The sequence below is a fragment of the Lissotriton helveticus genome, chromosome 3_2 (genome assembly GCF_964261635.1).
Source record: "Lissotriton helveticus chromosome 3_2, aLisHel1.1, whole genome shotgun sequence".
Lineage (NCBI taxonomy): Eukaryota > Metazoa > Chordata > Amphibia > Caudata > Salamandridae > Lissotriton > Lissotriton helveticus.
This window is the reverse complement of record NC_136062.1, coordinates 310,314,320-310,327,074: the sequence shown is the minus strand read 5'-3', so window position 1 is coordinate 310,327,074 and position 12,755 is coordinate 310,314,320.

The window sequence follows — 12,755 nt, the reverse complement described above, 5'->3', positions numbered from 1 at the left end:
AATATTCAAGTTGACATACTTGAGTTTGCAGGAGACAAAAAACTATTCAAGGAGACTGTTTTGTGCATTTTGATAGAGTGGTATGTCATTGCCGAGAGAAATGCAGAATATCTGTGAGTGGGTGGGGTGGGAAGATGTGTCTTATGTAGGCCATTATAGTTGTACTTAGCCCTCTTAATAAGGATCATTTAAGCTAATTTTTGGGGTTTGCAGAAGACTATTGTTAGGCCTGTCATCTTTTGGTATGGTTCCCTGTTTATTTTTCTTTCTGACCTCCTGTTTTTGTGGTATGGTGTTATGTTATGTTATATAAATTTATAACGCACACAGCTACTGATGAGTGTCCCGGCGTGGCGCCTAGCGGGGTATGGACAGTGAACTTCAGGAAAATAGATGTGTTTTCAGTTTCCAGGACAAGAGGAAGAGCATTCCAAGCAACCGCCGCTTTCACTGCAAATGAGCTGCCCCCTATCCTCTGAAGCTTGAAACGAGGGACATGAGCATAACATAAGGATGAGGATCGTAGGGAGCGCGCGTGAACATAGAAGGAGAGAGGCCTCTGCAAGTAAAGAGGACCACAACCATGGAGAGCACGGTTGGCCAAAGCTAATATTTTAAATTTAACGATATCCACAATGGCAAGCCAGTGGAGAGACCGCAGCTGTTGATGAACACTGTTCCTAGCCAAAATGCCCAATAAGAGTCTGGCTGCCGTATTTTGAACCACCTTTAACTTCTTCAGCAGGTAACCCGGGATACCAGCCTAAAGGACATTGGCATAGTCCAACCGTGACAGAATCAGTGCACAGGTGACAGTTTTCCTCGCCGCCTGAAGTAAGAGGGGGAAGAATCTTCTGAGTTTTAAGCAGGCCGAAACAGCAGCCAGACAGCTTCTTAATGTGTGTCGAGAAGGAAAGACAGTCATCAAACCATACCTCCAGATTTTTACCTGGCTTCCCTGACGAGGAATGTAATGGAAACTCAGGAGGCCAGAGCTGCTCTCTAAAATTAAGGGGACATTTACCAAATAGCAGAAACTCTGACTTGTCTTCATTGCACTTAAGCTGCGCTTCCACCAGCCATTTAAAGATAGAGGATAGGCAATGTTGAACCAGTAGTACGGAGTCCGCATCTTTGTCCCAGGTAAAAAGCAGCTGGGTGTCATCAGTGTAATCCATCACCGTGGCCCCCAGCTCCTCCGCAAGATATATCAGAGGAGTGACATAGATATTGAAAAGCAGGGGGCTAAGAGAGGATCCATGGAGGACTCCCGTTGTTACTGGCTGAGGGGAGGCGGAGGACGGTGGGATCCAGATCTGCTAAACCCGCCCTTCCAGGAAGGACTAAAGCCAGCCCCACAGGGCACCTGACAGACCAATCTTGGCCAGACGTGACAGGAGAAGTGAGTGCAGGACCTTGTCGAACGCCGCCGAGAGGTTGAGCAAAATTAATACAGCTCTCCCGCCTGCGTCCAAACACTCCCGGATGGCCTCCGCCACGTCAACCAGCACTATTTCTGTACTGATTGGGCTGGATGCAGGAGCATGTCCCTTTCCACAAAATCCGTGAGCTGTTTATTAACCACCTTCGCCAAAGGAGGGAGATACGCCGGTAATTCCCTGGACAAAGGGGGTCCAATGACAGCTTTTTTAGGAGTGGCAAGATCTTAGCCTCCTTCCAAGCCTGTGGTACCACCGCTTTCTGGAGAGACATGTTAATGATGATATTCACTTCTGTTTTTGTGACCCCTGCAACTGCTGCTACTAATCTAGCAGGAAAGGGGTCCGAGGGTGAGCCAGAATTTAGACCCTTAAGAAGTTTAAGACATTACAAGGGGTCGACTGGCCTAAATACCGACAAGGAATGAGCTGTATAAGCAGATTGACACTCTAAAGATGCCTCTATTCTGATGTTGCCACTAGGGTAGCTCAGATCTTATCCCTAAAGCAGCAAGAGAGAGTGTTACACCAGGTAGGTGAAGATGGCGACCCACTTGCTGGGGCCAGAGGGGACGTGAAGCTCTGAACAATAGCAAACATTTCCTTAGAGTCATTACTGACTAATTCAATATGGGCCGAGTAAAATTGCCCTTTAGCCAGCGTAATAGCTGCATAGTATACTTTCTGCTTATCTCTGAACTTCCGCTTGTCAGCCGGGTAATAACCACTCCTCCGCGAGGTCTGCACAAGAGTCTTACAGTCATGCTTCAAGGCTTTAAAGGTTGGGTTGAACCATGGTTTGGACGGATTTTCCCTAGCCAACCTAGTGGAACGTTGTGGGGCCAAAGTAGCAAATGCATTCAAGACCCAGCTAGAGAACCCAGCCAAATGTTCCTCAAGCTCCCCTACCAGGCTAGGCCTAGAAGCTTCCAAGGCCATATTAAGTTCAAGTGGGTCAATTTTACCAAAGGCTGATTTGTAGCATGAACGTGCTAAAGGCTCAGTATTAGACACTTCCCACGAGAAGGGGTTTATGAAATGGTCCAACCAGGTGACAGGGCAAGGGTCCCTTAATAAAATAGGGAAGTTGGTACAAAAAGGGTCAAGTATATGTCCAGCTTGATGAGTAGGAAGGCTGACATGCTGGTCAAGCTGAGCCAGATGTAACATATCCAGCAGGTCACGCGCATCCTTACTGTCCGCTTGATCCAGATGGATATAAAGGCCACCCAGGACCATATAATGGGCAAATCTAACCAACCTGGTGATAACAGCATCTCCCCAAGCCTGGAGAAAAGGTCCCACTGGGCAGGGGGTCCTATAGATCAAAGAGCCTTTTAATGTAAAATGGGCTGAGAAGCGAATACTGAAGTCGAGAGCTTGGCATCCGCCCCATGAAGTGGCAAATCCCCTGCGGAGATCCCACTTGTTTTTATAAACAATAGCAATACCACCCCCTCTCCCCTCCGGGCCATCAGCTCCAGAAATCTTATAGACCATTTGTGTGGCAAGCGTTACAATTGGATCTGAAGAGGGATCCAGCCAGGTGTCCATTAAAAACAGCAGGTCAAGTGAGTTGTTCTCTAAAAGGTCGAAGACGTCTGCATGATGTTTCCTAAGAGGACGCGCATTAATAATGGCCGCCCGAATAGGAGGGACCCTAAACAGCTGGCCAGGGGGATTACAGTTATTATCCAAAGGAGCAAGACCCAGGGACAGCTTAAACCCACAGGATTGACAAGCCTGTTTTGGTACTCAGCCACATCCCAACTCCCAAAATGGAAATGATGAATAGAGTCAAGGGCCCAGAGAGCGGCCGCAGTATAACTTCGTCTGATAACAGAGGACTCACGGGCAGCATGGCTGGCGCTGGCCTCTTCCGGGATGCTGACGGGCGCAGATGGGCTTGCCTTGGGTGCGCCAGCGGCGTTCCCGCTGTGCGTGTCTGCTGCCTGTCCACGCAGCATTCATTAAAATAGCCATGTGTGCCAGAGGAACTAGAACACCAACTCCCCAAGATGGCAAGATGGACGTTCTTTGTGGCAGTACCAAGGGTGAGCAGGAAGTGTGCAACAGCAGCACCAGCTTCTGTTCGAATCACCAGAAACAAGGTAAAATGTGTGCAAACAAGATTTTGAGTTTTTAAAATGCGGGTATGAGGGCAAAAGATTAAAATAATAGCAGCATTCAGCATAAAGTGCGTAACGGAAAGCAGAAAACCCCTGAGGCGCTCACCTCCATGCAGCATGCATTAAAATAGCCCTGTGTGCCAGAGGAACTAGAATGCCAACTCCCCAAGATGGCGGTTCTTTGTGGCACCAAGGGTGAACAGGAAGTGTGCAACAGCATCACCAGCTTCCGTTCGAATTGCCAGAAACAAAGTAAAATGTGTGCAAACAAGATTTTCAGATTTTAAAATGCAGGTATGAGGGCAAAAGATTAAAATATTAGCAGCATGCAGCATAACGTGCGTAACTGAAAGCAGATAACCCCTAAGGCGCCCACCTCCACACAGCATGCATTAAAATAGCCCGGTGCGCCAGAGGAACTAGAACGCCAACTCCCTAAGATGGAGGTTCTTTGTGATGTACTTCTTTTTTACTGGTTTGTTGTCTCTGTGCACTGTTTCCACTGTTATTAATACTGAAGTGCAAGTGCTCTCTCTGCAAACTGTGTTACTGATTAGTTATCCACGATTGGCATATTGGATTTACTAATAAGTCCCTATTTAAGTGCACTGTGTGCCCAGGCCCTGTAAGTCCAATGCTTTCTAGTTGGCCTACAGCACTAATTGTGCAAGTAGCCTTTCAAGTGTGTCTCATAACTGTCACTGCATTGTCTGTGCGCTCATTTTAAGCTGCCATGTCGATCTGGCAAGGGTACCCACTTGCCAGACCCTAATCTTACCTTTTATTACATTTAGCCACCCCTAAGGTAGGCTCGAGGCAGTCCCATGGGCAGGGTTCAGTGTATTTAAGAGGTAGGGCATGTAATGGTGTGTTTTTACATGGGCTGATAGTGAAATATGGCGGGATATTCTGAAGAACGTGTGACAATTATCGCAAAATTAGCTTAACGTAACTCTTCATATCGCAGTCTATTACGGGAAAATAATGCCATGTTAACAATGAATTCTCCACACCACGGTACCATGCGATAGGCTCACGATAACAAGTCCAGCTAGGAGCTGGAAAAAAATTTCTGTGGAAAAATTCCAGAAACATTTTTCACAGGTATTCATAGGAAATACCAATATTAATAATGAAATAGAAGAGCTCCAGAATAATATCAAGTGTGCGCTGGAACACTGCTCAGCTCCGCTCTCTAAACATAAACGGAGAGGCACAGTTTCAGAGAAGTGGTATGGACCTGAACTAAAATCTTTAAAAAGGAAATGTACATCTTGCGAACACAATTGGAGGCTCAATAAAACCCTAGAAACAAGAGCCATATACAAAAGGGAACTTGCGCTCTACAACAAAGCTATTAGGAAAGCAAAGAAAGACTATTTCTCACGGAGGATAACAGAAAGCAAAAATTCGTCAAAAGAACTATTCAAAATAGTCAAAGAGTTATGCAGCCCAGTTAATTTATCAGTGGATCTTACCCCCTCGCAGGAAGGCTGCAATAAAATTAATGATTATTTCTGTGAAAAAATTGATACGATCTATGCCTCTTTTTCCAACATCGAATCAAAGCAACCACAACCTTGTATAACATCCCCAGTTCTGGCTAGCTGTCCTAGATTCGGCCCTTTCTCAGAGGAGGAAGTGGGCAAAGCTATGTTGGAAGTAAAATCAGGCTCCCCACTGGACCCATGCCCGCATCATATTTTCTCACAATTAACATCAACAATCTGCCCAGCTGTAACCAAAGTCTTCAATCTATCATTGAACTCTGCTGAATTCCCGAAGTATTGGAAAAACGCCATAGTTACTCCCTTACTAAAAAAAGCAGGATCTGATATTCATAACCCGGCAAACTATCGGCCCATTTCCCAACTTCCTTATTTGTCTAAGGTGCTGGAGAAATTGGTCAACAGGCAGCTCTCCAAATTCTTAGAGACCTATGATCTATTGGATAGTTCCCAGACAGGGTTCCGGGCTAACAATTGCACTGAGACAACACTCCTGGCAGTGTCAGACAATATCAGAACCAAGGTTGATCAGGGAAAGACAGTCGCCTTGATTCTACTAGACCTCTCGGCGGCATTTGACACCGTCCCACACCACCGACTCCTGGAAATCCTAGCAGCCAAGGGTATCCGGGATAAGGCATTAGGATGGTTGCAGTCTTTCATGCAAGACAGAACACAGTCAGTACGAATGGGTGATTTTGTTTCCCCTCCCCTGAACATCAAGTATGGGGTCCCACAAGGGGCCTCATTGAGCCCAACCCTATTCAATGTGTTTGTCTCCTCACTAGCCGATATAGGGAGAAAGTGGGGTGTTGGGATCTGCTCTTACGCAGACAACACCCAACTAATGATTTCATTAGATGAAGAAGACGACCCTAAGAATAGGCTACTGAACTGCCTGACCGAACTAGCCAACTGGATGCATAGCCATTGTCTCAAACTAAACGCAGACAAATCTATGATTCTGCTGTTTGGTAGACATACACACCTATGGGATAACAGCTGGTGGCCCACAACTTTGGGCACCGCCCCTATCCCAGCATCAACGGCCAAAAATTTAGGTGTGACTCTAGATAATACCCTGAGTATGAAAACCCATGTATCCACAATCTGTGGCAAAGGCTTTGCAATACTCAAGATGCCCCGGCGAGTTTTTCCCATGGATCCCCACTGAATGTAGGAAGATACTTGTCCAGTCTTTATTAATGAGTAGGCTGGATTACGGAAATTCCCTGTTTATGGGAATGGCGGACTATCTGTTCACGAAACTACAAGTCGTACAGAACGCTGCAGCAAAGGCAATTTGCAATAAAAGGAAGTACGACCCAGCCAAAAGCTGCCTGCGTGAGCTTCACTGGCTACCAATGAGACAGAGAGCTATCTTCAAGCTAATGTGCATAACACATAAAGCATTGCACAATACGGGCCCTTGCATCCTAAAAAATAAAATCAGATTCTATGCTCCAACGAGGAACCTGCGTTCCTGTACGGCTGCTAGAGCAAGCAACACTCGTGTGAAAACAGCTAGGATGGGTGGACGGGCGTTCTCCCACCTGGCGCCAAATAACTGGAACAAGCTGCCGCTGGAACTCAGACTAACAGACTGTTATTTGTCATTCAGGAAGCAACTAAAAACATTTCTTTTTCCAAAATCTGACTAAACACAATCCCCACTCTGTTATCTGTTAACTATTCACTACTGTCAGGATAGCGCCGTGATATCCCATTGGGGATGATTGTTTGCGCTCTATAAATACCATAAAAATACAAATGTCCAATGTCCGCGATAAAGTCAACGTGACACTGCAAAACTGCAAAACACGAACACAAAAAAAGTTGGGATGAGGCCAATCACGATACAAAAATCAGTGATAACCAGCGAATGGTCTGCAATTCCCACGCATCAAGCGGGAAAAGGCACCTTAAAAGCAGAACAAAAACAAAGGGAAACAAAAACAAACTGCGTAGCACCATGGATGCACCCGGACTGAGTGCAGAGGCCAACGCGAACCCCACAAGCCCCACAGGCCACCAGCAAGGAACCCCGAGGTAAGAGAAGGCCAAGGAGAAGAGGAAGACTGGGTGCAGTATGCAGGAAAACTAGATCAGCATCACGGAGGTGACAGAACACTACTTTCAACTGAACGTCAATTTAACAAACGTTAATGCAGTCTGAGTGTCAAGGAGGTCAATGGAGGAGGCCCAGAGGCGCTGGCATGATGTGAAAAGGCAAACCAAGCACAACTCCACTGCCAAAAAGAAGGTAGCAATGGCGACAGGAGGTGGGAGTCCTGCGCCCCAGGAGGAGCTGGAGGAAATGGAGACCCCAGTCATCAGTGTGCAGACGGTGCAAGGAGTAGGGAGTATGGACACAGCTCAATAGGACCTGACACAACATCAACACGGTGAGTAACGACCAGGGACTGGGGGAACAGGGGGAGATGGGCACAATGGCACACATGCACAACGATGTGTAGCACACTACACACCCACAATGACCCGGGATCATGTACCTGATCCCCGTGGCACACTGCAACACACACACATAGCAATAACAGCACATCCAACGACAATGTGGTAGAAAGTGCAACACCGACGTTGCAGAACAGAGGATACTACAGAAACAGGCCAATCACATCTAACATAGCCGAAAACTGTGAGATGGAAATGTACGTGAACAACCTCACATCTGTCTAGTAGTCCAAATGTCATTGTCCCGAATCAAATATTCAGCACCTCCCAAACAGTCACAATGTACATTGTCATACAGTTTGCATGTAAACAAGAGCAATGTGCCAACATACATGTAAACACAATGTCAACATGCATCTCATCTTCACATTGCAGAGGGACAAAAAACACCTCCAGCAGAGCAGACCAAACAACTCATCAGTGATGCTAGAGAGGATCACCACACCTTAGACACAGATGCCCTACAACAGCTCATGGACATCTCATGCAACCCACCCCCAGGAGCAGGGCAGCCTAGCTACATAGAGGAGATCCCAGCCCCTGCACAGACCACACTGAAGGAAGCGTCCGCCACCATGGCTGGCTCCCAATATTTCACTGAGGCACACATCGCATTCCAATGCCAGGTGTTAGAATGCCAAAAGGAGGTGGCCGAACAGGTGTGGGTGCGGTCAGAGCTCATGGCAGCTGAACTAGGTCACATATATGATTGTCTAAGTCCCATCAGAGACCACATACACCCCACAAAGGAGATCCACACTGCGACAGAGACACATGCATTTGCACATTTCCTGTATAGAACCACGCCCACAGCCCCGCAATTATCATTCACACACCCACACTGGACCTCGGTACGATGGCCCAGTCTACTCCTCTTACGTATTGAGTGGATGACGATAAAGCTACATGTCCAAGGACTTACCAGCTGCCAGCGGGGACATGGTTGCGTCCGCTGTACACAGCACAATGTAATGTTGTGGAGCCCGGGTCTCTCATGCACACATTATGACCACACAGACACACGCAGATAGTTTGTGGAACTGGCTACGGGCACGTGCCCTCGGCCCCTTTATTGGCAGGGTCACATGTACAGTGACGCCTGTGCTGGATGTGTGTGGGGTGAGTATAAGCCAGCCCGCACAGAGTGGTTGGTGCTGGCAACAACTTGAACAGTGAACACTATTGACATGGAATCTGAAAATACCAGCATTATAGAGACAACCGCGGAGCATCATGGTGATAGCCGGAGCAAGTGCAGAGGTCACCCAATATGCAACAGTAGTGTCCGTGAGTTGCAGTGCACTGAGTTTGGGCCAATAGAGCTGAGCACGCTCATGTGAAGAAATTGTCTAGGATTGTGTCCCTTCACGATATTCCTGATGCAGCTGCAGTGGTGTGTGCTACACCTGCATCATCTTCCTCATCATCGCCCTAGGTCTCCCACACTGCCTGAGGTGACATTGCTATGTGAGCTCTCCCCACCATACAACTCAATCAGTAATGGTCCATGAGTTGTGGTGCACTGAGTCAGTGGCACCTAGAGTGCTGATCAGGGTATCAAGCAGATGATGGCGTCCACGATAGGTGTGAGCAACTCCGTTAGTCTGCCAGTATGACTGTTTCGAATCTGGCAGTTGGCGTTTGGAGGTGGTCCTGGCGGTGGTGGTGTGTGCCTCCTGCGGTGATGCGACGTCTGGGTTGGTCAGGACTCGATTTGATGTATGAGCCCTAGTGGGGATCACTGACAAAATATCGACTACCCAAAATATCGAGGAAAAAATATCTACAGACAAAATATCGAGTTTGTATGTACAAACAGGTAAGTACAAAAATATTGAGTACAAAATATCGTTTACAAAAATATAGTTTAAAAAAAATCAACTTTATTAACAACAGTGTTAAATTAAATTAAAATGTAAAATTAATTACTAAAATATACTTAAAAGTAATTAAATTAAATTATAATAATTAAATATTTAATAAAAGTTATAAAAAATATTTAGCAATCATATTTGTTAAAACATATATATATATTAACATAATATAATTAAATAATATCCAATATTATTAACGTACAATAGCAAAATGTAAAAAATACTATTCCCACTCCAGTGGGTGCAACAGTGAGGAAAGCGTTGGATAACATAGGGGTAAAAAATACTATTCCCACTCCAGTGGGTGCAACAGTAGGGAAAGTGTTGGATAGCGTAGGGGTTAAAATTACTATTCCCACTCCAGTGAGTGCAACAGTAGGGAAAGTGTTGGATAGCGTAGGGGTAAAAATTACTATTCCCACTCCAAAGAGTGCAGCAGTAGGGAAAGCATTAGATAGCGTAGAGGTAAAAATTACTATTTCCACTCCAGTGGGTGCAACAGTAGGGAAAGCGTTGGATAGCGTAGGGGTAAAAATTACTATTCCCACTCCAGTGGGTGCAACAGTAGGGAAAGTGTTGGATAGCATAAGGGTAAAAATTACTATTCCCACTCCAGTGGGTGCAACAGTGAGGAAAGCGTTGGATAACATAGGGGTAAAAAATACTATTCCCACTCCAGTGGGTGCAACAGTAGGGAAAGTGTTGGATAGCGTAGGGGTTAAAATTACTATTCCCACTCCAGTGAGTGCAACAGTAGGGAAAGTGTTGGATAGCGTAGGGGTAAAAATTACTATTCCCACTCCAAAGAGTGCAGCAGTAGGGAAAGCATTAGATAGCGTAGAGGTAAAAATTACTATTTCCACTCCAGTGGGTGCAACAGTAGGGAAAGCGTTGGATAGCGTAGGGGTAAAAATTACTATTCCCACTCCAGTGGGTGCAACAGTAGGGAAAGTGTTGGATAGCGTAAGGGTAAAAATTACTATTCCCACTCCAGTGGGTGCAACAGTAGGGAAAGTGTTGGATAGCGTAGGGGTAAAAATTACTAATCCCACTCCAGTGGGTGCAACAGTAGGGAAAGCGTTGGAACGCGTAGGGGTAGAAATTACTATTCCCACTCCAAAGAGTGCAACAGTAGGGAAAGCGTTGAATAGCGTAGGGGTAAACATGACTATTCCCACTACAGAGAGTGCAACAGTAGCGAAATTAAATACTTCATATATTATATCAAGAAATATAAATTAATATGTATCACAAATTAATTAAAAGTAATTACGAATTTAATATAATATAATAATTAATCAATTAAAATTACAAATAAAATTTAATTATTATAATTATTTAACTATTAATACAAATTAATTACAAATTAACAATTAATAATTTAACATTTAAAAATTAATTTACAATAAATTCAAATTAAATTCAATAAATTGAATTTGATTTATTTAATTAATTATAAATACATAACTTCCCATCATATTCCCCTATAAACCCACAACCCACTACAGAAAATAAATAATTAATTTACATATTTAGCAATTAATCAATGAAATAAAATTAATTAGCAATTCTAATTTAATTAGTTACCCATAAAAAATTAATTAACAATTAATTCTACAACAATACTAATAAATATGTTTGCATATTTAATTAATGATAAATATATTACTTCCCACCCAATTCCTCTATAAATCCACAACCCGCTACAGAAAAATAAATTAGAAAAATTAACATAATTAACAATTAATCAATTATTTTAAATTAATTGCCAATTAAAATTTAATTAATTACCAAATATAAATTAATTAACAAATAATTAAAAATTAATAACAATAAATTTACATATTTATTTAATTATTATTAAATTACTTCCCACCCTATTCCCCTATAAACCCACAACCCGCTACAGAATTAAATAACGCAAAAATTAAAATAATAAAAATGTAATTAATTATTATTATTTATAACATAAATACACACTTTTCACACATATATAAATAAATAAATAAATACGTAAAATAAATACTTTGATATTTTAACTGTCTATATTTTTAACAGTCGATATTACTTTACTTACCTTAAAAACGAAATTTTTTATGTCTATATTCTGTCCCGTCGATATTTTGTCCAGTTGATATTTAAAACTCGATATTATGTCCAGTCGATATTTTGACTGTTCACCCCCTAGTGGACCGCAGTTGAGGCTGGAGGCAGCGGACAGCACATGGCCACAGACTCATGGCGTTGATGACCCCAAGGCCATCGTCCCAGAGGCCATTCAATATCTCATCAGACAGGGTCCCTGACTTGAGCTGCACAGAGTTAGTGGCCCAGGATGCACTGTGGCTGGCACAGGCACACCGCCACAGGACGGTAACTTGAGGTGCACTGAGGTAGGGCCATGCGGACTGAACATGTCCTCGTCCATGTCGAAGGTGAATGTGGCAGAGGGTTGCGGGGGACAGTGGAAGGTGTCCTCCAGGGCATTATGCAGAGGGCAGAAGCCATCCGGAAGCGGCAAATGGAGGAGTGGAATGCTACAGCCTCGTTATTACCACCAAGTCGGTATCAGCTACATGAGGATGAAGACAACCCCCAGACCATAGACTCAGATGCCACCAAAAATCTACCAGAGAGTGTCCATGAATGTCAGGAAACAGACTTAGTGGCACCGTGGTTGAGAGGAGATGCGGTCTGCGATGAGGTCGGTACATTAATATGATCTCTGCCATTGCTAAATCAAAACTCAGTCCCAAAGGTGTGACCTACTCGACCGCAGTGTAGTCTGGAGGCAGCGGTGTGCAGGGTCCCACAGCCTTGTGTCGTTGGCTCGCGATGAACAGAGTTAGAGACGCCAGGGCAGTTGTTGGTAGTGTTTGATCACCTCCGTAACGATGATCCATTTTTCCTCCTGACTGAAATGCTTCTTCCTCTTAGACCTCAACTTGTCTGCAATGATATGAACTCTGCCATGAAGAAATCAAGACTCAATTCCAAATGTATGACCTACTCGAGCGCAGTGTGGCCCGAGGGCAGTAGTCGGCAAGGGCCCACACACACACGTGTGGTTGGAATGCTATACACAGACTTGGTGGCACCACATCGAAGGGAGTATAGTGATATAAACTCTGCCATTTAAAATGTACTCTGCCATAGTGTAATCAAGACTCAGTTCCAAATGTGTGACCTACTAGTCCGCTGTGTATGCCGGTGGAGTACGTCAACAAGAAAGGAATACTGGGGACCTGTGTCACGGAGGCCATGAGGCTGCCAAGGTCGCGGGCCTCAGGCTTGGAACTTGCACCAGCACGTGGTGGGCCCTCGTTGACACAC